The sequence below is a fragment of the Pelodiscus sinensis genome, chromosome 9 (assembly GCF_052426305.1).
Source record: "Pelodiscus sinensis isolate ZL-2025 chromosome 9, ASM5242630v1, whole genome shotgun sequence".
Taxonomy (NCBI): domain Eukaryota; kingdom Metazoa; phylum Chordata; order Testudines; family Trionychidae; genus Pelodiscus; species Pelodiscus sinensis.
In genome coordinates this window covers 27,159,043-27,184,109 of record NC_143060.1, presented here as the reverse complement: position 1 = coordinate 27,184,109, position 25,067 = coordinate 27,159,043, and the positions used below count along the sequence as shown (strand labels likewise).

The window sequence follows — 25,067 nt, the reverse complement described above, 5'->3', positions numbered from 1 at the left end:
CTGATACTATAGCAAATGCAGAAGCTAGGGGAGCAAGCTAAGTACAGATGGAGAAGAAAGCCAGCAGATAGGGACAGAAGTGGCCCTGAGAAGTAGCAGACACACAAAACTCCTAGAGCAGAGAAGAGACTGGACAGGCAGGCTTGCGGATTGCTGAGCAAGGAAACTCCCTTACTCTTTTCTACTACTACAACCCTGGGAAACAGGACGCTTTGTACATCCTCGGGAAGCCAACAGGGGTGGGCCAAAATATACCTGGCCCATCAATTTCTCTCTCTAACGGACACAAACCTGCAAGACCCCAAAAGTTGGTCACGTGCTTATGACAAAGGGTCAACACAGTGTAGAAGCCCAGGAGCCAGAGCTGCCTGCCTGGGGAACGGCTGGCACCGCGTCCTCGGGCTGGGGCGGGCAGGGCCGTGGGCCTGCAGGCGCTGGAGGGGGGCGGGTGAAGAGAGCGGGGAACGCACCCGTTCTGGCCCGACCCTCGCACCTCTTGCTTCCACCATCTCCACCTCGCATGGCCCAAGTCAGGCCCGGCCCGGGGCCCGCCTCCGTGGGCAGAGCCGGCCGGCCTGCCCCCCCGGCAGGGAATATCCGCTCGGGGAGACGAGCCGCCGAGTCCCGCCTCGCGCCCCAGCTGCGCCGGGGGCATGTACCGGCCCTCACCCCACGAGCGTAGGCTGCGACGGGCCGCCTCCCCCAGCGACCAGCAGGCGGAGCTGCAGGGAGCTGGTCCCCGCTGCAGCGGGGGGAGGGGAAGGAAGCGGAAGGAGCCGCCGCCGCCGCGCTGAGGGGGGAGCAGGCGCTGTGCGGAGCGAAGCCGCCGCCGCCGCTGCCTGGTGCGCGGCGCAGAGGGAACGAGCAGGGGAAGCGGCGCCTCTGCCGGCAGGCTCCGTGCGCGCGAGATAGCGGGAGCCAGGTGAGGTCTAGGCACAAGAGAAAGGGGGGACCCGGATGATGCCGAGTTCGGCGCCCGCAGGAGGGGGGGGAGAGGAGGGAGAAATTCCCACGTGACCAGCGCGCCCCGTTCGAATCCCAACAGCTTGGGGCCGGATCGGCAAGGCAACTCTTGCGCCTGCGCATCGGCTCCACCTCCCTCCCTCCTGTCGCGTGCGTGTACATGTGCGTGCGTGCGTGCGTGTGCGCGCGCGCCCGGGTGCAAGGTGGTTGCTGCGGGGTCGGGACACGTGCGCGGCGCCACCGCCATGTTGATTCCCAGCGCAGCTGTGGTGGGGGAGGGGCCCGCATGAGACGAGGAGGGAAAGGGGAGTGAGGGAGTTCTCGCGAGGCTGTGCATTTCCCGTGGGAGATGGCCGGCAGCAGGATGGCGGCGCGGCGCTGGGCTTGCTGGGTAATGGTAACTGGGGTTCGGGGGGCGGGGACCCTGGGACCAGCCTCCTCCTACCCGACTTGATTCCGAGCTCACGGGGGCGGGCTGGGCGCCCGCTGGGCCTGTGTGGCAACCGTTGTGGCTCCGCATATGTGCTCACCTGCTCTCCCTGTGCTGCCCCCCCGTATCCCTGTGGCTTATTGGCTGTTCTCCTCCCCGCCCCCAGCATCTCCTGCTGCCTGCCCCACCGCCTTGCCCCGATAACTTTCTCAGACAGCCCTGCCTGCCCCAGCACCTCCCATTGTGCTCGGACAAACCAGACCTGCTGGGCTCTTACCATGCCCCCCTGCCCTGTAGCATCTCGGGCCATTCCCTGAGCAGTGCCCTACGCACCCCAAACACCTCTTTTGTCTCTACAAAGTGCCTACGTGCTCTGGTCGCTGCTGGAAATCAGAACCTGCAGTAATGCTCTTCCCCTGTGTCGACCTGGCTCCCAGCACTGCTTTGTTCTTTCAGGTGGTGACCCCACTTTGTCCTTCATTCCTGGATTCATGCGCTCCTTGCATGTTTCCACTGTGATGCCTCTGAGGGCACCCCCTCTACTTCTAGTTTATAGGTTGTGTGTCATTATCATGATTGTGATGGGTGAGGGAGAAAAGTCTCAATAGACTGGACAGAGGTCCTAGTTACTGCAGAAATGACCTCCCCTCTAACTATACTGCTGTGGATGGCTGTACCTGAAACACACTTTCCCTCATATTTGAAAAGTGCCTTTCACGTTGTGACTACTATTGGATAGTAAAGAAAATAATAGTCTGTAGTCCCAAGCATTCCAAATCTACAGTAGTCCCTATTGCTTTAATATAAACAGGGTTTTGCATGTGGTCCTACTCTTGTCCTGTTTCATCCCTGTTATGTTTCATCTCTAGTTACCCATTACTCCCTTGACAGTTCTTCTTTGCTAGAATTGCGACATGCCTTGTTATAGTTCTGAATGTCCACATAACTCCTGGCATTTCTGCACATGTAACACTTATTTAAGCCAGGATTTATGGAGCATATCAGTTATTGAGAAACTTATGTTAGCTGGTAGAATTCTGGTTTATTATTTAGTTCCAGTTAGATATTCAGTCGGCAAGCTTTTGATAGCACACTTTTTTTGTTTGTGTTTTTTCTAGTAGTGTTAGTTTAATCTTGTTTATTATTCACTTTTCCAAGTTTTTGCTTCTGATGTGTTTAAGCTCTTGAAGTGGGAAAAAAATAGTTTTACATATTTTATTATGTAGAAAAGTATATGCTAAGATGTTTGCTATTTTCACAAAGTACAAGATAGAGAGCATGGAGACCAAGGTCATCTTGGTTCTGCTGCAGATATCTGAGGAAATCCTGGCCCCCATCAAATGAATGTCAAAACTCCATTTGATTTCAGTGGGAGTCCAGATTCTGTCTTGTCAGTATGACTTGGAGCAAGTTGGATCCTGCTACACATGAAGGCTTTTCATTTTGTTGCTTCCAAGATTTATAAAATAAGTAGTTTTGAAAGGAAATATTTGTGGGCCCAATCTTGGGCTGTATCTTGCAACCCTTGCACAATACATTCTTTCATTCTATTGAATGGTGCAACTATGTTTGGGGTAAGTAGTAGCAGACTAGGACTCAGATAGGAATATATTTTTTTAATATGATCCTTCAGTGTGTTTCTATTTCAAGTGGGTGTAGTAGTAATTTAGTACAGTACTGTAATTGTCACCATTCTGAGTTCTCTTTTGCTGTAATTAAAAATGAAGTTAATTATTTTGCCTCGGTAATGTATAAAATGTATATTTCTTTAAGTATTATAATTATTTCAAATAGTGTAATTATTAAGGACTAATTAAGCTTAAATAGATTTTCTGATATTAAACATTTGCAAAATCTGAAAAATTTACCAGACACTTATCTAGAACACCAAATGTACTACAGAGTTAAGTATGGAAGAAGGATCTTTATCATTGATGCCTAAGGACAAAGCTCTATTGAGAGATCTAGTCTGTCCATTCCACCTGCTGGACAATGGGAAGATGCTTTGATTTCTGTCAGAGTTCCTTCCCCGTCTGCCCAGAGTATCTATTTTGTATGAGCATCTGGTTAGTAAGAATTTGAAGACTTTGCGTGCTCCTCCCGCCCCCGGGCTCTGATTGGCCTGGGGGCAGGGGAGTGTGTGATGTCTCCTCCTGCCCTGCAAGGGGCATGTGGCGCTTAGAGTGAAAGTGCCATGTGCTCCTTGCAGGGCTCGGGTAGGGAGTGCATGAGGTTTCCTCCAACCTGTCAAGGGCGCGCAGCACTTTAAATTGCAGGGTGGGGACAGGGAGCGAGAGACTTGGATCCCTCCTCCTGCCTCTGGGCCCTGATTGGCCTGGAGGTGAGGGGAGCTGGTGAAGTCTTCTCCTGCCCTGTAACCGGACAGGTGCCTAGAGCAGGGGTGGCCAACCCACTAAACAAAGAGAGCTTAAACAGCGGTGGAAAAAATGAGAAGAGCTGCACCAGAATTGTTGAGCAAAAAACAAACCAAAAAAAGATGCTGCCCCTTTAAAAAACACAGGCTTAGGCTTTTTGGCAGCATCAGGCTCCTGCCAGCCGAAGCCATCTTGCAGATGCCATTTTGAATCGCTGCTGGACAGCTCCCCTGCCTCGGTGAGCACAGGAAGCCAGGGGCCATTTGGAGGGGCTACGTGAGCCGCAAGGGAGGCTTTACGCGCCACACTTTTGGGAGGGAAGAGCCGCATGCAGCTTGCGAGCCATGGGTTGGCCACCCTTGGCCTAGAAGAAACTGCCAGCTCTTCAGAACAGCTGGCAGTTTTCTCTAGGGGCTCAGATGGGGGCAAAAACTGCACGTGCTCCCTCGCCTTCAGGCCAGTCAGGGTATGTGGGAGGGGGAGCATGGAGGTATCCTGGCCCCGCCTCTTCTGGGGCAGCCCAGTACCACTTCAAAAATTAGTGAAGTGGCCCCCCCCATCTAAAATTATTGCCCACCTCCTGCTCTACACAGTACTCACAACGCTGAGTAGAAGTCTCTGTTCTTTCCACAGCCTCCATTTTTGTGGCATTTAATTGGTTTACTTTTATTCAAATCTAGAATGTTGTCCTTATGATTATAAGGGCCATAATTTGTTTTAAAGACTTATGTTCTGTAGAATAATGCTATAGGTCCTCCGATTTGTTAGGGAAAGCTTACTCATCTGAGATGAGTAGTTTTTTAAAGTTGGCAGCATTTGCTTTAGCACCAATCTTGCATTATGCTTATGAGAACTTGCTTATAAATAATGTTTTATAGGAAGTTTTATATAGCTATAACTTTTAAGAACACGATAGCCATGGCTTCTCTTTTCAAATGTCGCTTTCACAGTAGAGCAGACTTAATAAAAGAGAACTTTTAATATCATATAGATATAGGTACAAATAAAAAATATCCAGCATTCTATGACATGCAGGCCCCAGCAGCCCATATATACTAGCTATTTTGTACAAACTATATTTTATTTGCATAAAAACATTTATATCCTGTTTAAGAAAGTTTTAAAAATTAATTTTGAAATATATTTATTAAAAATAGGATTAAACTTGACATAAGAAGGTTTTTCTTTCTACTGTATAATATACTTTCTAGACTAATATGATTTTAAACAAATCTATACAGTTAAGAACTCAATAGTTCTTCTACATCATTTCTTTCCATAATCACTCTAATCTCTGTTTAGTGCAACTTTATTCAAGCTCTTTCTGGTACCAAAGTCAAAACTGTTTTTAAGTGTATTGCCATATGTTTGATGGGCAGTTGAGGACAAATTGTCATGTTTGTACGTGCTCCTGGATTGTGGGTGAAGTTTGAAGTATAGCAGAATATAACTTAAGTTGCATATTTTGGCATCTGTAATCAAAATAAAGATGAGGACAACACGTGGCCTGGTGACAAAAACTATGCTTCAGTCTATTACTGTCTAATCATAATTAGATTGTTAGGATTGTTTGCATTTGATCAGTGAAAGTAGTTGACCTATTCTATACTTAATTGTTTTGGCTTAATGCTGTGTTGTTATATTGATTTGTTACAGTTTGTGGCAAATTAGTTATTAATAAAGGAACAAAATAATAGAAAATTACATGATTTTTTTACATTGGTTCACATGCTAAGAACATAAATCCTGTAGTACATTTGTATTTGTTTCCTTTCTGTTGATATGAGATTTCTTTTTAGCCCAATGCATGATTGCAAATATATCATTGAAAGGAATTTTAAGTGTTCCTTAAATTAAAACTTTATTGTATTAAATAAAAACATAAATTTGACTTTAAAGATCATGACAACCTGATTTCCAAAAAAACCAAAGGAAGCTTTTTCCCTTTATTAAAACAATTTGAATGATGTAGAAGAATTCATCTCTTCCTTTGTTTTAAGAATGTTCCAATTCTGTCAGGACTTGTCCAACTTTTTATATTTTGGGCCACGCTTTAATACAGAGATTGCCTTCTCCTGTTCACTGTCTTTCAAACCACCTTCCTTCCTATTTTCAATATTTTGTAATGTCCCTTGAAGTCAATCTTCAATATTTCTGAATACTAGGGGGCTGTGCCCTCTGCTCACCAAGCTCGCCAACCCTCTTTTCGTGTGGGATAGGCAACCCTGGCCACGAGGGAGGGCTGGGCTGTGGCCATGCCAACCCAGGCCCCTTCTCCCTCCCCCGTCATGCCAACTGAGGCCCCTATTCTTCCTCCTTTCCATGCCAACCCAGGCCCCTTCTCCCTGCCCTGCCATGCCAATCCAGGCCCCTATTCTTCCTTTCCATGCCAACCCAGGCCCCTGCTCTCTCCCTTCCACCCCCTGAGCCAGCCTCCCTTCTCCCTTCCCTGCCACGAGTTCAGGCCCTTTCTTTCCCCCTCCCTTCCTCCCAACCCTAATCCTTACTCTTCTGGCTGCAGCGCGCGCCAGGCGCAGCTCTAACCCTGATGACAAAAGAGATGCAAAGGGGCCTGCCCATCCCGCATGGGGTGCATTGAGGTGCAGGCACACAGCATGCGATGCTTTGGGGGACTGCTGCCTACTGAGGTGAAGAAAGCAGCAATCCAGGGGGCCGCTGTCCTAACCGCTCTCTCATGTGGTTCCATCTATGCTGCTCACTGCCCCAGCCCTACTTACAGAGCTCTGGGCCACCCGTCCGCCTCCTGGGAGCGGAAGGAAGGAGCAGACAGGTTGGTGCAGCAGCTGCCCCAGGTGGCTCTGGGGTGCTCTGGTAGCCGTACGTGCAGCCACTGGGGAGGGACTGAGTCTCTGTGGGGTCAGCCAAACTCCAGGTGGTCAGACACCACTCTCTGGCTCCCGAAAAGCCTGGAGGTGAGGGAGCCCCCAAGCGTCCACTGCCCGGCTGGGAGCCCAGCTCCTAGCGCCTGTCCTCAGACTGCTGTCCTAAGCAACTTCGATTTCCTCCCCGCCCTACCCTTCTTGACTGTCATGGCTGCAATGTGGGGGTCTGCTAGCTATTGTGCCATGTTTCTTGGCATTGAAAGCACTCAGGAGTGGGGATGGAGGGAAGAGAGTAGGGGCTTGGTTTAAAATAGCAATTCCAAGTGGCGAGGGGAGGAGCCGAGATTGGGCTTGAACTGGGAGGGGGAAAGGGAGAGAGGGAGGAGGTAGGCAGGATTCAGAGTGGTATAATGATGTCAGTCTTGTAAAGCAGGAAAAACTTTTTTTTAATATATATTAGAGAAAACAGGAAAAAATAAAATTTAGAAAAATGAGAACCAACTTGTGTGTGTGGGGGGGGGGGGGAGTTGTTTTTCAGATAGTTACCTTTGGGTATGCATATTCAAGAATGAATCTGTACTTATTTTTAATCTGTAGGACTTGTTATTTTTATAGATATTGATATCAGTTGCATGCTGAATTTAACTTTTTTTTTAACTTGCCATATACATATGGCTATTTGGTTTTGTTTTATTTATGTTTACAATTTTTCATTGTACCTGTTTCTGAAAGCTAGAGGTAAAATGGCAAATTTAAATTATTTTTTGTGTAAACTCTACTTTGTGCCAGTGCAGATCTGTGGCTAGCTCCTCTTTCTGTAGATTTCAGGCAGGAAAGAAACCAATCGGAAGCCCTCATTTGTTCATCCCTCTGTGGTCTGCAACTTTCCCACCTTTTATCTGGTCGTCTTGCCTTCCAGAAGAGAAACAGAAAAGGCAACTTTTGTCATTTGGCAAGTGTATTTTCTATGGTTTGTATTTTTCATCATATTCTTAGTTTACTGTTTTGGTTTTCTGAAGACCCTAACTAATTTCTTACTTTGAGGAACAAAAGAAAAGTCTTTAGGTTCCTTGCTTGTAGTGGCTCTGTTCAGGCAAGAGTAGTGGGATCATTCACTCCTACTTGTGGGTGTGAAATTGAGAGGACTCTGGACTGCTAGGATTCAGAAGTTCAATATTTGCAGCTCCCATAGTACCATTGAGTCTTAATTAGAAATGTATGATCAGCACCAACATAAACACAAAATCACCCACAGATTATCTTTCCTGTTAAAAGGCATTATTCCAGCATTCATTTTTCTATTTAATGTAGAGAATGCTACCTTGGGAGAGAGGTGAATTTTTTTTCTCTCATACATTAGTCAGAGTTGTTTTTCCTTTACACTTTTAATGTATAGTAGGGCTTGATGAATGTAAGAGCAACTCTAGGCATTATTAAGTTAAGCGATACTTCACAAGCTAGCCCTTTGAAAGTATAATTGTTCTACTGCATCTGCATCCAAGTATTTGAGTTTTTTGGGGTCCTGCCACTATTTATTAGATAGTCATTCATTGATTATTCTGCTGTAGGCTCCAGATTGCTCTGATATATGATGATATTGTTGATTGCAGTCACTTGGTCAGTACAGGCAGTCCCCGGGTTACGTACAAGATAGGGACTGTAGGTTTGTTCTTAAGTTGAATCTGTATGTAAGTCAGAATTGGCATCCAGATTCAGCCGCTGAATCCAGACACCAGTTCTGACTTACATACAGATTCAACTTATGAACCCCAGGCATCCCCAAGTCAGCTGCTGCTGAAACTGATCAACAGCTGATTCCAGGAAGCCTGGGGCAGAGCAACTCTGCCTCAGGCTTCCTGTAGTCAGCCGCTGGTCAGTTTCAGCAGCGGCTAACTTGGGGACGCCTGGGGTAGAGCAGCTCGGGTGCTGCTGGGTTGGTCCAGCGCGGCCGCTCCGCGTGCCACTGTCTCTGCAGGAGGCACCTAGTCCCAGATATATCTCTGCTTTTTAAATGTATTAAGAGCCTATAGGCTCTTAACCCCATTGTGGCTCTGTCTTTTAAATGGATTAACTCCTGGGCCGGGAGCTAACCCTGGAAAATCCATCGACTAGTCGATTAGTTGATTAAACTAAATTTAACATCCCTAAATCCCGCACTACCACACTTTAATCTGTCTGGAGGTTGTGGCAGAAGGCTGTGAGGCAGTTCGTTTCTTTTTTAAATTCTGTCGTAAATATGTTGCTATTTGAGGTACTAACTTTTGCTGACCCCCAACTTTTGGAATGTTACTAGACAAAGGTTCTGCAGTGTTTGTGAACTTCTGTTAAGGTTCTTTTCAATTCTGCTTAATTTGAAAATAAAACTGTTGGAACACTAAATGTCAAAATATGCAGCAGGAATACAGAAATGGCATAAACCAGAGGCGGGGAACGTTTTTTTGGGTTGGGGGCTGCTGGCCCACAGAAAAATTAGTCAGAGGCAACACTCAAGTGAGAAGCAAAAGAAAAAAACAAACCCTCATTGTTGACAAGGAAAAAATGACTCCTCCCCACATTCCTCTCGCACACTAGAGCCTAAGGGGAGCCCAGGCTAGAAGATTTTGTGTGCTCTAGCCCTGTGGGAGGGAGGTGGGGAGATTGGAGTGCCACTGGATCCCCAGTTCTGGGGGGTTGGGGAGCCCCAAGCCTCAGAGGCTGGATCCAGGCAAGTTGGGGGCCACATCTTACCCCTAAACCTTAGGTTGCCCACCCCTGGCAGAAACTATTTGTATCCTTGAATTCTGCATATTAGATTCACCAAAGTCAGCCATTGAGTGTAGATTTATTTCTTCAGTGATTAAATAGAAATATCATTTCAAAAGCTATAATGAAAATGGTTGTACAGTGGAGTCCAGATTAACTGACACCCGGTAATCCGACACTCTGCTTTATCCAACCCTGCAGCTCCCGGGGACAAAGTCGGATACAGTGCGGGCTGGGAGAACGGCCCTGCTTGCTGCCCCGTCGCTCTCTAAGAGCAGCTGCTGCCGCTCCTGCCAGGGGCGAAGTGGCCCCGGCAGGAGTGGCAGCAGCTTCTCCTAGAGAGCAACGGAACAGCTGATGCTGCTCCTGCCTGGAAGCGTCCCGGTAGCAGCAGCAGCTTCTCTTAGAGAGCAACAGAACAGCTGATGCTGCTCTGCCGGGGACACTTCCTCTTGGCAGGAGCGGCATCAGCTGTTCCATTGCTCTCTACAGTAGAGTCCGTATCATCCGACATATTTGGTAATCCGACCATGTGTCAGTCCCGTTTAGGTCGGATGATAGGGACTCTACTGTACTGAGACACAGATGCAAATAAGTAGGGTACTTATTGCACACCTATTAAGACTATTTTTCAAAAAGATTGTCAGCAGAAAGAAACACGTAAAACAAGTATAATCCAAGGCAGATGCATACCCATTTCCTAAAGGAAGGTACTCTGAGGTGCATAGGATTTAAGAGTTGTTTTCTCAGTCATGGGATATAAAATCAGTTGCAAAGCGTGTTACAGACCCATCAAGTATGTACTGTGGGCAAAGTTTGGCATTATACTATACTCCAGGCATGCTGAAAAGGTTTAAGTTGAGGATGGTCTTAATATAAAAAGTATTGTTGAGTGGGAAGCTCATTCTTAGTCTTGCACAGATACAAAATTTTGTATCTCCATCCACATTTGTGGATGCAGATAGCCACGGATATAAAGTGAATGAATATCTGAGGATTTGCAGAGTTCTTCTCATTCTCATCTTAGTAAAGATTGTTTAAAATTGACTTCCTGTGTGATGGTCAGATGTTTAAACATGTGCCTCCATTGGTTTTCTGTCTTTTCCCACCATATAACTCCATAAAAATTCTAGGTCTGCCCATCCCTAGAAACATTGAGAAGAATGTATTGTATTAAATGGTCAGCAGTCTTTTCACATCTAGGGATAATTATGTTGCGACTACTGTATGGTCAGGAACAGCATGGGATATGGATATAGTAATGTGTCTGTGGTGCACACATACTTTCTTAGCTCAGTTTGATCAGGTGGATTAACAAATTCCATGATTATTTTTTTCCAGAAAGTTTCATATAAAGATTTAAATTTTAAAAAGCTAAGATAACATGCCTTGTGGTCATTTAAAAAAAAAAAAACCTGCTATGGTTTGCTTTGGTTAACAATACGGCTGATAGTCTGAGGCCCCTGAAAACAAAATACATTTCTTGCTAGTTTGATTTCTTATTTTGCTCCTTGGAGTTGCTCTAAATCAGTGGTCCCCAACCTTTAGAGGCTCCTGGGCGCCCGGAGGGCGGGGCCACTCACGCGCCGGGCGCCCGGGGGGCACGCCAGGGGACGGGGATGCCCTTGCACCCGGCGCCGGCATGTGCCCCAGGGCCGGGGCCGTCCAAGCGCCTTGTGCCGTGGGCCCAGGGCCGGCGCCGCCGCTCGAGCACCGCACGCCTAGGGCTGGCACCGGCGCCGCTCGAGCGCTGAGCGCCTGCATGTGCCCCAGGGATGGGGCCGCTCGAGCGCCGCGCACCTGGCGCCGGTGCGTGTCGCGCGCCTGGGGCCAGCACCGGGGCTGGCCCAGGTTGTCGGTGGGCACGCACAAATGCCCTGGCGGGCGCCATGGCAGGGACCACTGCTCTAAATTCTTAGAGGCTATTTTTCATATCACTTGAAAAAAGAAGAGCACTGTATTTCACACACTAAGTTTTGTAAAATAGAGCAAAGAAACAGTGAATCAAATATAAGTAGTAATAAGTAATTGAAAAGCATTGGAAGCGTGCATAATGCATATAGTTTTTATCATAAATGTATTTGTGAATTCTTAAGTATTGCCTTCCAAGAATACCTCATTAGTTCATTACTATACTGAACACTGAAATATATGTATTCAGAATTGTTTCAGTAATTAGACTCGATAATCACCAAAACGTGTTTAGTGCACAGGAAATTAAATATTTTGTGATGTGCATTTATGGCTCTTAAAAAGAGTGGATTTTCTGACATCTATAAATGGATATTTTAAAATAAGTTACATTTCCATACCTTAAGGGTACAATTGCGAAGTACAAATCATGGTTATCTGTAATTTGACATGTATCAAAATGTTAAGAGAAGTTCCTGAATTACTGACTTGCATTTAATGTTTGAAGATTGTCTGGTCAATATAAGTAAATTTATACTGTGAATGGCAAAATGACTGGGCATCATCTATGGATATAATCTGTAAATTTAGATTTGACAGAAAGTGACAGGATGTTGCTGTTGCCTCTTTGTAAAAGCATAGTAGTATCCAGAATTTTTTTTTCCTCAGAGGAGTAAATGCAGACTACTGCTTCTTTCTTCAGTTGAATCTTTTTTAAATATATTGATATAACAAGGGTACTTTTAGTCTGTGCTCACAAATGTGTGTATAGAGAAATCCCAAAATATACTGAAAAATGCATCTTGTTTTGCTCCCACTCTCCCTCCTTTTTCCAGTTTAATGGGAGAAAAATGGAAATAAATTTAATAGCATTCTGCGATTGTGAGCAGAGTTCTTTTCTGTGTAATTCCAAGTATTTTTTCAAAGGAGTGAATAGTTATTTTAGTGTGCTTACAGAAGAACTCCTCTGATATGACCAGCTGTTAATGTTTTTTTTGCTACTAAGTCTGATTTAACTTCAAGTAATGTTTTTAACAAAACAACAAGAGAACTGTGGTTTGCTTCCTGTTTTTCTATTATTTAATGTTGAAAATCTTTTTTATTTTAAATTTGTGCTTTTTGACTCTCCTCAGTAGCTGAGGAAGAATTTTTTGTGATGTTCTTGGTCAGGGGTTTCCTGTACTTTACACATCTGTTCATTATATACATTAATTTTCTATATTCTACTACAGGTTTCACCTCCTTTAACCGGGATTCTCTCGTCCAGCAACATTTGTGGTCCGGCATAACCATGGATGATCCTGGATGAGAGAACCCTCTGCGGAGCAGGAGGGCCATCCACTGAGAGCCTCTCTAGTCTGGTGGTGATAGGGCCTCAGCAGCCAGGGCAGCGGTAGTGCTGAGGCAGCTCAGGTGGTGGTGGAGTGCTATCAGGGCTGCCTACTGCCTGGCAGCAGGGCCGGGACCATAGCCCAGGAGAGGAAGCCTGGCTGGGCTGTGTCAGCTCAGGCAGCACCAGGGCTGTAATATCCTGGATGGTGGTGGAAGCGTGATTGGGGCTGCCTGCTACCTGGCAGCAGGGCCGGGGCTGCAGCTGCAGCAGCCTGTGGGGGGAAGTCGGGCTGGGCCGCAGCAGCCAAACAGAATCAGCACAGCTGGGGCCATGTGCCACCTGGCAGGTAGCGGAGTTGGGGCTGTCCGGCAGGCAGCCTGGCTGGACTGACGGAACCAGCAGTGGGGAGGGACAGTGGGCTGAAGAGCAGGTGTCAGAGGATCTCCTGTTATCTGGCAAATTCCCTCATCCAGGACCGGTCAGGTGCCAAACCAGGGAGGTCCAACCTGTACTTTTCTATAAAAGTTATAAGCTCCTACGGAAAAACTCCATTTTTCTATCAAGAAGCAAATGGGTGAATAAATAGACTCAAACATATGTTTTAGTAACATTAAGAAATATACCTTTTAAAGTTTCCAAGGCTTATTTTGTTGTTTAAAAGTAAATTAAATTAATGCTAAGAGTCCATATCAGTAATTTAAGGTTTAAAAATAGTTACAGAAATATTTTGTAATGATCCTAATAACAGATGTTCCAAGTCCAGGAAGTGCCGAGTTAAAGTTATACTTAAAAGTTCCAGATGTGTTAGGAAATGAAAAGAAGGACATTCTACTGCCTAAAATCCTAACTGGGGCCGTGGCAGATCTAGGCTCAGTTCTTGAATCAATTACAGAATTCCCATGTGACTATACCTATATCACTTAATCTCTCAGTACCTCAGTTCTCCATCTGTCAAAAGGGGATTGTAATACTTCCCAAACTCACAGGGGAGTGTTAGCACAACTACATTAAATATTGTGATATACTCAGATACTGTTATGGTGGAAGCTACATAAATAAGTAACAGTTCATCAACGGCAGTCTCTGGCGGTTGCAGAGGATTCTTGCACAGGCTTTATTTTTCCTGGTCCTTTGCAAGGTTCAGACTCCTCAGTCACCAAACTTCAGAGATGCAATTAAGGACTGTTTTGTAGATCCTCCTTTGAGTGTACAACTATAGCTCAATTATCTGCATATTGAGGTTTGATTATTGATGATATTATTTTACTTTTGGCGTGGAGATGAGGAAGGTTGAAGATGCTGCTGTCAGTCTGATATTGGATGCCAATACCTGCTTATAGAAGGTCTTGAGTAAATGTTTTAATAGCTGCTGAGAGAATGGTGAGTGCTAGTACACAGCCTTGTTTTATGCCATTTCGGATGACAAAGTACCGAGAGGTAGAGCCACCGCACAGGATGAATGCAGTCATCCAGTTGTGGAGGAGTCTTGCATTGGTGATACATTTGCTTGGCAGCCAAATTTTGACATGATTTCCATAAAGCCTCATGGTTGACCATCAGAGGCTTTGGTCAGATCAATGAAGGCCTGGTGTTCTTGATATTTTTCCTGGATCTGCCTACCTGTGAATCATGTCTGTGGTGTGAAGCCACACAGGTGTTGTTTAAAGCTACTTGGTATGTACCTTATATATAAGATATCTTTCTTTTGGTATACCCAATTCTTCTTGCCTGAGATGAGCTAGGGTTCTGGACTAGCATATTCTGTGTGGTAATTAATTGTGCTGCAATGATATAGTTGGAGTGGCTGAAAAGTTTTTTTTTTTTTAAATAAATACTTACAAAATCTGAAGATATCAGATTTGCATTCTGCTCATAAACTAGTGAAATAAAATCTGGATGGAGCTACTTGAAGGTAGGTGCATAATTGTTTGGAAACCATTCCCAGAAGGATAGTTGTCAGTGGTTCACAGCTCATGAATGGAGTCCTGCAGAGAACAGCTCTGAGTCCACTTCTATTCAAAATCTTCATCAGTGATTTAGATATTGACAGAGAGACTACATTTATAAAGTTTAAATATAACAAGCTGGGAGGGGTTGCAAGTGTTTTGGAGGATAGGTTTCTAACTCAGAATGCTCTGGACAAACTGAAGGAAATGATTTGAGGTGTTAGCATGATTGTAGTAAGAAAGATACGAGAAGTAATTCTTCCACTCTGCTCTGTGCTGATGAGGTCTCAGCTGGAGTGTTTATATCTACTCCTGGACATCACAGAAAAGATTTGGGCAAATTGGGGAAAGTCCGAAGAAGAGCAACAAAAATGATTTAAGGGCTAAAAGATAGGACCTATGAGAGAATATTGAAAGAATTGGTGGTTTAGTCTGGAAAAGAGAAGACTGAGAGGTGACATAAGTTTTGAAAGTGATTATAAGGTAGGAATGTAAAAGGTTAAACAGCTACCCAGTAAGCATTAGTTTTACCAACATGCTTACTGGGTTGCTGTTTAACTGAAGGGCTTGGCCGATGAGAGCAGTCTCCTGCCCCCCTCCCCTGACAGCCAAGCCCGGTAGCCTCTAGCCTGTAGGGCCAGAGCAGCCCTGATTAGCCACGGTGAACTGGGGCCAGGCTAGAGTGGGTTGGGCTGGAGCAGACCCTGCTGGCTATGGCTGGTGATGATACCAAGGCAGCAGGCAGCATAACAGGTGGGAACGGGCAAGGAGGCAGCAGCAATTTGGTGGGGAGGGTAGGCGGGAGCCGGTATGTGCAGCTTTCAAACTGGATCCCTGTGCATACCAGTTCCCATGGAGCTGCCTGCCGTCTGCTCTGCTGCCGTAGCTACAGAGGCAGAATCCTGGGTGGGGGGGAGAGGTGTGTAGGAGGGAGCCAGCTTAAAAGTCAGCTCCTCACCAGCATCCGCTTCTGTCTAGTGCCCCCCCCGTATGTAAACATGTAACTGCTGAAAATTTCAGCGGTTACATATTTACAAAAATAAATGAATTTTAACATCCCTAGTTCACATTCGAAATAAAATAGAAAACAATAATTTCAATTTTGTTTATATAAAAGTATCTTTGAAGACTACCTATCTGTGAAACAGCATTAAAAACAATTGTGTCATTCTCACTTTCATGTGATTCTTTCTGGTCCTTTTAGTGCTCATGAACTTAAATGATTATTGGCAGAATTGTCTTGATGGCTATCATCAGTGTGCAAATTCTCTGTTTTTTTTTTTTTTTTTTTTTTGTGACACCATAGCAATAAATTTGTCAGAAAGGATGCTAAATAATTCCTTTTAGGGAATGTGAATGTGGGCCTCTCTTTTGTCATCATTCATTATTTGAAAGTTAATAGTCTTGTTTGTAACTTTTTGATTGAAGTATTGCTCAGAAGCTACAACTCTGTAAAATGCTAATTAAATCCCATCCCACAGAACATGTTGATTATTACCTCTGTCTACAACCTACACGCTATTTTTCTGTATTTAGAATTTTCCTGCATGCTTGCTTGCTTACAAGTCTTTATTTGACTAAGTATGAACTATACAATGTATATCAGTAGTTCAGATTTCCTAATCTTATCCAGTACATTTTAGGAAGAGGAACATTTGAGTTCCTCTTACTTTTAAGTGCCAAGACTTTCATGTGGCCTAAATATATTTGAAGGAATGAAAAGCTTAATAACTTTGTAAACTACTGGAAACGATACAAAGATATTGTCAAAGGAAAACAGCGAAGTGATAATATTTCCTAAAACATATTCATAAATATAGTTGGAGGCATTTTGATTTTTCTGCAGAAAATAGAAAATAATGAAATGCTATCATGATGATTATGGGAGTACTACTTTGCCCATTCTCTTCTGCCTGTTGAGCTCCCTTTTGTTGGACCACATCTCCCATGATGCAGTATAGCCTCACTGTCTGATGAGACTGCATAATGGCAGTCATGTGTGAGATGAATCATGGGAGATTAAATCCTTCTGAGGAGGTTCCGTGAAATTAAAGGTGTTCCTATTGAAGAATGTGGGTTTTGTAAGCTATTGTGAAAAGAATCCCTTGATGCTGAGAGAACATCAGGTATACCACTGGACAGTCTTATATTTGTTGGAGATGGTCCATGTATTAAAGGAGCATATTGCCAAGATCATGTTGCAAGCAAAAGAAAATAGTCTTGTGATTGTCTATAACTCCTGGACATTATGTTCTCTCTGATAGAACAGATTACCTAGGTATGCTGTCACTTCTGAACTCTTACAATAGGTAACATAAGGGCCAAAGAACAATATCCCAAGAGTCAAGGTTAACCTGGAAGAGAGAGTGCAATCACAAGTGTACTAGTAGGCGCCTCATCAGCACATCAGATAGAGTGAGGAGGCTTGCCGCAGGCAGGGACTACTCCAGTGGGAACTGACAGCAGCTCAAGCCCCTGTGGAATTGGGAGGCAGCAGAGAACCCTCATACAGCACTAGAGGTGGGAGTCGCATGTTCTGGGGGCTGTTCCAGCTGTGCTGGAGCGGTTCCCAGCCTGGATCCTGCTTTAGTCAGTAAACAGTTAAATATTAGGGCAACCTAACATTAAACCAGTGAACTGATTTAACTGGCATTTTACCTCCCTAATATGGATAGCATGATGGAAGATAGAGTAAAGGTCTGATTTGTGACACAGAATGTGAAAATCATTTGTTCAGCCTGTATCTGGTTTTTCTTTACAGATTGTCTATTAATATTTCAGGAAACTCTTATTTTTATATGCATAAATAATTTTAATTGAAATAAATGGTTTAGGTTAAAGCTTCCTTTTTTAATTTTCCTTTTGAATTCACTGTATTGGGAGTCTTTTATTCACTTCAGTGGGTTTTGAATATGGTCCTTTGAACTTTATCCTCAGTTTTTCCAGTGACTTTAATTAGAGAAGGATGGTCCAAATATTCGGATGTTACTTCCTTTGTGCCACCATAAACATAGGTACTGAATATCTAAAATTGAGAATTATTTCTCTTAAATTCTTCCTTTCCTAAAGTTTAGTCAGTGTATCACTTACTGACTTTAAAACTGTCATTTTGTTGGAAGCTTAATGTTTGATAGAGGATACAAAGATTCATAATTGCTAAAGAATGTTAATACATGTCAGAGATTATGTATTAATATGGTGAGTTTTAGAGCAGTATTCGAATTTAGTTTGGAAATAGTCTACCAATATTCAGCAGTAGAAAAATATTATGAGTGCAAAGAAAAGAGTAGGACAATAAAAATTTATTTCAAAGTTTTAGTCTTCCAAACTGATATTTAAAAGTTTATAAATATTTGTATCATAATGGAAAAGTGCTGGATAACCTTAATATTGGTGTTTCTAGTACTGTGTCTACAATACTATTTTTTCAGTCTCTCTCCAAATTCTGCTGAATTAGATTTGTGGACTTCTGGTAAGAGAGAAAATACAATTTATTTGTTCATTTCTGAAAATGTCTTTGAGTGAATAAGTTCCACAGAACTGGCCCATTCTTGGATTTTTTCCATTACGATGTGGGTCCCATTTTGATTTTTTGATTGTTAGCAAATGTTGATTTTTTTTTATAAGTTGTGCAGTACATAATTGTAATATCTATCTATCTTTATATGGATTCTGTATTGGTTCATTGGCAACAGATAAACTTTGACCACAAAAGCTTATTTTAAACTGGTCTTCAGGGACTGAATCATGATTTTTCTTGCAGGTGACTGGGAGGTTTGGTTCTGCTTCTGAAACTTCAAATGAGCTGAATACCCCCCTGTAATTTAAAAAAAATGAAAAAATGTTATTTGATCATGTAACTGAAGATCATGCATGTACACAAGGAGTTAAAAAGCACAGGCAACCTAAATTCCAGTGTTTGATAACTGTTGAGAGTCTTTAATTTTAGAACATAGATGTTGTTTTAACATATCCCTTTAATTTTTCATTATCAGAACTCTTGAAGTAGTTCTGTGGTTGTAGAGAAGAAGTTGCATCCTTTAATTTTTATTATCAGAATTGAGTTTAATGGCTACAGACTTCTTATTAAGAATAACCTATTGTTTCCTTGCTTTAGCTACATTCTCACCATATGCTTCTTTATCTCAGGTTTGTACTTCTACTCCTTGGTGTTTGTAGCCAGCCTCTGCTGCAAGCACGAGGGCTGTTAGATTAAGCAAAGATCTCCACATATTCTCATTATTTTCCTCATTTCCAGCAACCTCCCATTTATTTATGCAGCAGTCTTCTGTAGGGCTACTGCACCACTGCTCTGTCAGCCTGGTGAATCATCTCTATAGATGTGCTGGTCTTTGGGTCCTCTCTCTCTCCCTGTCTGTCCCTTGCTTGGAATAGAATCTCTCTCCTAATCTGCCTCTCTTCAGATTACCTGGGTGTTCTCTGTTCCATTAGCATGCTCTGTTTTTCCCCATTTGATTCTTTATACTGTTCATTCAGAGGATCTCCTGTTTCTCAGGATCATCACTCAGTGCCCTGGTTTTCAAAAAGTCACCCCTTTAATACATGTCATTGGGACAGCCGTTCTGGGACAGACCAATCTGGGCCAGTGTCTTCTGACAGTGCCAATGCCAGGTGCCCTAGAGAGAATGAATAAAACAGGTAATTATCAAGTGATCCATCCTGTGTCGCCCATTCCCAGCTTCTGACAAACAGAAACCAGGGATACTATCTCTGCGCATCCTGGCTAATAGCCATTGATGGACCTATTCTCTGAACTTACATAGTGTGGATTGTGGGGGTTTTTTTTTTTTGACCCTGCTATAGTCTTGGGCTTTGTGACATCCTCTGGCAAGGAGTTCCACCGGTTGACTGCACGTTGGGTAAAGAATGTCCCACAATTTCAGAGGCCAGTCATGTGCCCATATTCTCAACTGTGTTAATGGATGCGGACCTGTTTCCCTTAATACCAGGCCCAAAGTTTGTTCAAATACTAGAATAGTTCAACATAAGTTGTATGTGTAAACCAGACTCTGTCCCTGATTTAGGGCTTTCTGCAGGGTTTAGGGTTTTCTTGTCTCTCTCCTCCCTGCTCCAGGGACAGACACAAAAGATGTCCTTGTTGCCCACAGCTGCCCTTCAACTGAGCACTCTCAGCCCTTTATAGATAAGACCTGACTCTTTCCAAGCTGGATCTTATCATTGAACAAGGCTGGTTGGGGATGGGGCTTAAAGGAACACACCATCCTATTACAGTGCCATTATATTTTGAAATCTGAGTTAATCTGAATTGCAAAATTCTTACTATGTTAAAAGATAACTAGTTGGTTCAGGAATCTTGTACTTTTTAAGAGCAGTTGATCTAATATCCAAAATATTTTTACCCATCTCATTGTAACACATTTACTTAACTTCATAATTATTTTTTCTGTGTGTAATCATAAGGTGCTTGCAAATCAAATTGCTAAATTCTCTATTTTAGCCCGTCTTTTGCTTCTTGCTCTATCATCCGCATTGCATTCTTGATAATACCTTGGTAATAGTTTTTCCATGTGATTTTCAGTGTATGTTGTAAAGAGAAGATCTACTTGTTTTAATAGGTATATATTAAAAGTATGAACAATATAAATAAATTGCTAAAAAAACGTTTATACCTTTTTTTTTCTCTTTTGAATTTGCTGCCCTAAACTCAAGGGAAACTACACTGCTTTTAGTTCTCATGAGTTTAAAGTTATAATAGTGGTCCAACCCAGGGCGGGTGTGGGGGCCACATGTTCAGGATGCTGGCTTCACCCTAGGTCAGAGTGGAAGAGGGTATACTTCACCTTCCAGCTTCACTCTGGGGCAGACCTGGGGATGGGCAAGGGGAGGGCCACACACTAAGGATGTTAAATATTGGTTAATTGAATAGTCAAGTAACCTAATGAATTTCTTATTGGTTAGTTGACTATTCTGTAGTCCCCGGGGATATGGCCATTCTCCGGCCTCACTCCTGAGGAGCCCCCTGCCACTCCACACTGCTACCTCTATATCAAGGGCAGCAGCATGGGGTCCAGGTGGGAGCTGATCCACGAGGGGAGCCAGTTTAAAAAACAGCTCCCCTCAGGGACTGGCTACTTGTCACCATGTGCTGCTGCCTCTAATAAAGAGGCAGCAGCATGAAGTGGCAGCATCCCCTGGAAGGGGGGGAGGTGTCTGAGCTCACGGACCCAGTGTGATCTGGGCTGCTGGCCAGCCTGCTAAAAAAATGAACTGGCATGGGGGGCGGGGAGAGGGAAATGTGTGTAGTGTATAGCATTAACCTATAAGCTTTTGCTTATCAGTTAATCGGTTATTCGACTACACTATTACATCCCTACCGCACACCCTGGCAATTGGCTTCATCCTGGGCCCAATGGGGAGAGGGCCATGCAGGCTGACCCCTCTCACTCCCTGGGGCCAGCAAGGGCCAGTAGCTGCTCCCTGGAGCAGGCCAAGATATCAGCTACTCCTGGCTATTGGCTTCCTGCTGGGCACTTGCCTGCCTGTGGTCATTCCACAGTATAACTCCCTTCTACTAGGCCCATCCCTTTCCATTTGATCAGAAACAATAGAATTTCAGGCATATCGCATTGTTCTGGCACAACCAAACCCTCACTTTGTTTTAAGTTAGGGTAAGAGGGAGCTGCATACCAAATTGGGTAGTTCTAGCTCTTAAAATTTAGGCAGAGTTCTTGAACAGATTCACAAATAAACAGACACTCATTTCTTAAATAAATGAATGAATGAATGAATGAATGAATGAATATATATAGTAGGGCATAGCTTTTTTAACTCAGTTTGGATCATTCTGGCCAAATCTGCCAACTTCATGCATTGTTCCTTTTGCATTAGTACCTTGTAGGAATGTGAATGGTGATGTTTACTGATTGCGGTTAACCAGAGGGGGCTGCTCCAGCCCCACAGGGCCCATTGCTCCAGCTCACCCCCATTGAATTGGTTAACTGGCTAAACATAATGTTTAACCAGTTAACTAATTATACAGGATTTTATATTCCTAGTACTGTGTGTGTGGGAGACCAATGAGCAAGTGTACAGCCCAGTCTAATCACAGAAGAGTCACCAGTTGAACGAAATCAGTTTCTAAACCAATTTAGTTAAATTGGTGCAATTTTCCATGTGAGCATTTTTAAATTGATTTGAGTAGGTACTTCAATTATTTACTAAATTAAATTAAATCAATGATAGTCACTCTTTTAACTGATTTAAATGGTGCTGTTTCTGTGTGCCAAAAAAAGCCTGTGCCTTTTCTACTTCAGCAGTGGACATGATCTTGAATTCTGTTTTGTATCCTAGCCTTCTAAAGAGGCGTACATCAAGTCTGAGGCCACGTCTTGACTAAATTGAAGACTGATGCTGCTGTGATTGATCTTCTGGACTTGGATTTAGTGAGTCTAATTAAACCCCCACCAGTGGCCAGTTCTCCTGCTTGTGCAAGGAATAACAGAAGCCGATGGGAGCATTTGAAGTTTAAATGTACTAAGAGCTGGGCGGGCGGGCAGCCAGGCTCGTGTTGGGTCCAGTACCTACACCTAGCTCTTACTACATTTAAAATACAGAGCTGCAGCAGGGGTAGGTCCTCGATCCAGTGTGAGCCAGGACTGAACTGAGCTGCCTTCCCTTATTGACTAATCAAGTAGTTGATACATTTTTTATCAACTTCTCAGTTAGCCAGATCTTAACATCCCTAGTCTGAATCCAGGACCAGCAGCCTCACACCCCTAAAAAGCATGATGCCTAGGGACTGAACAGTATCATCCCATAAGGAAAGTTATGATGCTAAGGGTTATTCCAAACAACAATACGAGAGCTCTGTCCTACTTTCTTAAATTTGATGTTGGAGATAGGTTACTTTGTATAGTCACGCTCCATGATGGCCTTTTCATACACTTCCTGATGTCCTAAGGAAGGGGTCAACAACTTATGGCTCTTTCGCTGCTCCAGCTCAGCCTCTTCTTTCTGCTCCCATAGCAGGGAGCCCACACTGGTGTTCCAGCCTCGTGGTCCCCTGCAAGATTAGAACACCAGCTTCCTGCAAGGGGGGAGAGCGCCTCAAAGCTCCATGCCATATATAGTTAGCGAGGAAGCACTCATGCTTCCCCTTTCCTTCCCCCTCCTCTGGCTGGACACAGTAGTGCAGGGATGAGCTTGCTGGAGGCTTTTCCCGCTGCTCCAATTGGCCAGAAGCCGGCCAAATGAGAAGAGCAAGAGGTGGTACCTAAGCTACAGTGCCTGCGTGCGAAAGCAAGTACAGTAAGTGTCCCTGTCCCTCAGCCCCTCATTCACCTCCCTGCTGAAACCCCACCCGCCCAGCCTACTCACTCACTCCCCCTGCTGAGAGCCCATACCCCAGCATGCTCCTGCCCTCTGCTCTGGCCAGACACCCTACCTCCCACCTGCTTCTGCCCCTTCCCCCGGCCAGACATCTGCCCCCAGACTGCTCCTTCCCCATCCCTTGCTCCTGAATCCTCCCCCCAGCCCAGACGCCCTACTCCCTGCCTGCTCCTGCACCCTATCTCCCACTCAGACTTCACATCCTTACCCACTCAGGCACCCTACCTCCTGCACAGATCTTGCACCCCTATCCCACTCACTGGCAGCCCTGTCCCGTACACGTATCCCCTCATTTTTAGCTTTGCTCCAGAGCTTAGGAGGGCCCACAAAATCCACTAACCCTGGAATCCTTGAAGTGTAAATCTGGCCTGAGGCCTTGAATCTCAGTCCTCTCTTCCCGTCCCCTCACCATGTGACTTCTCACTTGTGTGGTCCCCAACTGATTTTTTTCTATGTGATAGGGCTGGGGATAAGTGGTTTCTGGGGACAGGGGATTGTTGAGGCACAGGATTACTGCCAGTGGCTCCTGGTCAGTGATGCAGTGGGATGGTAAGGCAAGGTCCCTGCCTGTCCTGGCACTGTGGGCTGCACTGCACCCTGGAAGTGGCCTACAGCAGGTCCAGCTCCACAGACTGTCCCCATTCCAAGCTCTGGCTCCACACTTCCATTGGCTTGTTCCTAGTTTGTTGCCAAGCATTGCTGAGCAAAAATGGAAGGAGCTCATTTTAGGCTTCCTTTGAAATGGGACTGACTTCATTTTTTTGGCTTGTTTTGCTTTTATATCTTGTAAGAGTTGGCTACTTGTGTCTATGTAGGAGCCAGACCTGCTGCTGATCACTTCCAGGACACCGCATGGTCCACAGAGGCAGGAAAGTGGCCTTAGCACTCACCTGGTCACCCTGCGGTATGGTGACCCAGAGCCTGTCTTTTCGTGACCCAGTACTGGGTCATGACCCATACTTTGGAAATTGCTGCTCTGGGTAACAGGAGAGATTTTTTTTTAAAAGGCACAAAAGTCAGTTAACTGCCCTTACAATAGAAGATTGTAGCCTAGCTGTCCTATTTGTTCTGTGGAACATTTTCCCTCAACTTAGACTTGACAGATCATCTTACCTTCTGCGGTTGTGCTTTCCTGACTGTTGTAGATAAACTGATGGCAAACGCATACTCTTCACCCAACTCCAATATTAGTGGTATAGTTGATGAATGTTTTATGTTTAACTTGAGGTGTTTATCTTGATCAATTCCTAATCTTAAGCCTCTAGATACAGGAGACGGTCCAACTTCATTTATTGTGACTGAGATTGGGCCTTTTGGTCTATAAAGAATTCTTGCCTCCTTAAGAAGTACCTCCTTATATACAGGACTAACTAGATGGTTTATTAGGTGATGAGTTTTCGTGGGCCAGACCCCTGGCCCATGAAAGCTCATCACCTAATAAACCATCTTGTTAGTCTTTAAAGTGCTACATAGTCCCGTATTTTGTTTCAGCTACACCAGACTAACACTGCTACATTTCTATCACTACTCCTTATATATTCATGCTATCTCAATGGTTATATGAACTTATACTTTTATATTGTTCATCAGCAAGCCAGAAAGTTCTGGAACCAGTGTGCACATCACTATATATCACTAATTCCTGTTTTACAGGAAAAGACAATATCCTGGTATATAACATCAGAAAGGAGTTGCATGCCATCCCAAGTAGTTTCTTGAAGTAGCAGTAGGTAAAGATCTGCTTCTGAGATCAAGTAGATCTGTTTGCTATGCCACACAGTACTAAATACAACTTTCTCTTCGAGGTTTGGAGAAGTTCAGATGTTGTACAGAAACGTTTCATGTAGGATGGAGCTAGATATTCCCATTTTTTCCCCTTCATTTCCATTCATACCCTTGGTCTACCAGAAGATATCAAGGAACAAGATCAAGAGGCTTCTTAGTCTTTGTAGTTTTGTTAGCTTTTGTTTTCTAATCCGCTGGCTCTGTCAGTAGGTCACTGAGGGTCTTTGCTCAGGGGATCAGATTTCCAATGCTAGAAGCAAGTCCACATTCTACATCCCAGTGTGAGGTTGTTGAATCTATTAGTATGTGTACCAGCTGATTGACCATATTAGAGTAGATTGCTCAAAAATCCAGAATTATCTGCTGGAA

The 25,067-nt window shown here is 44.2% G+C and overlaps 1 protein-coding gene across 9 annotated transcripts in view; it reads left to right on the top strand.

The window, feature by feature from the left end:
* The first annotated feature begins 743 nt into the window (after nt 1–743).
* ZZZ3 (zinc finger ZZ-type containing 3) overlaps nt 744–25,067 on the top strand; it is a 120,749-nt gene continuing 96,425 nt past the window's right edge. For 3 of the 9 annotated variants that reach the window (XM_075936298.2, XM_075936297.2, XM_075936293.2), the window contains exon 1: nt 744–922. The gene's annotated coding sequence lies outside the window, so the exon portion shown is untranslated. Of the gene's footprint in view, nt 923–1,000; nt 1,361–21,875; nt 21,968–25,067 lie in introns of those variants that run through there. The other 6 variants (XM_075936300.2, XM_075936299.2, XM_075936294.2 and 3 more) reach the window with 5 other exon arrangements.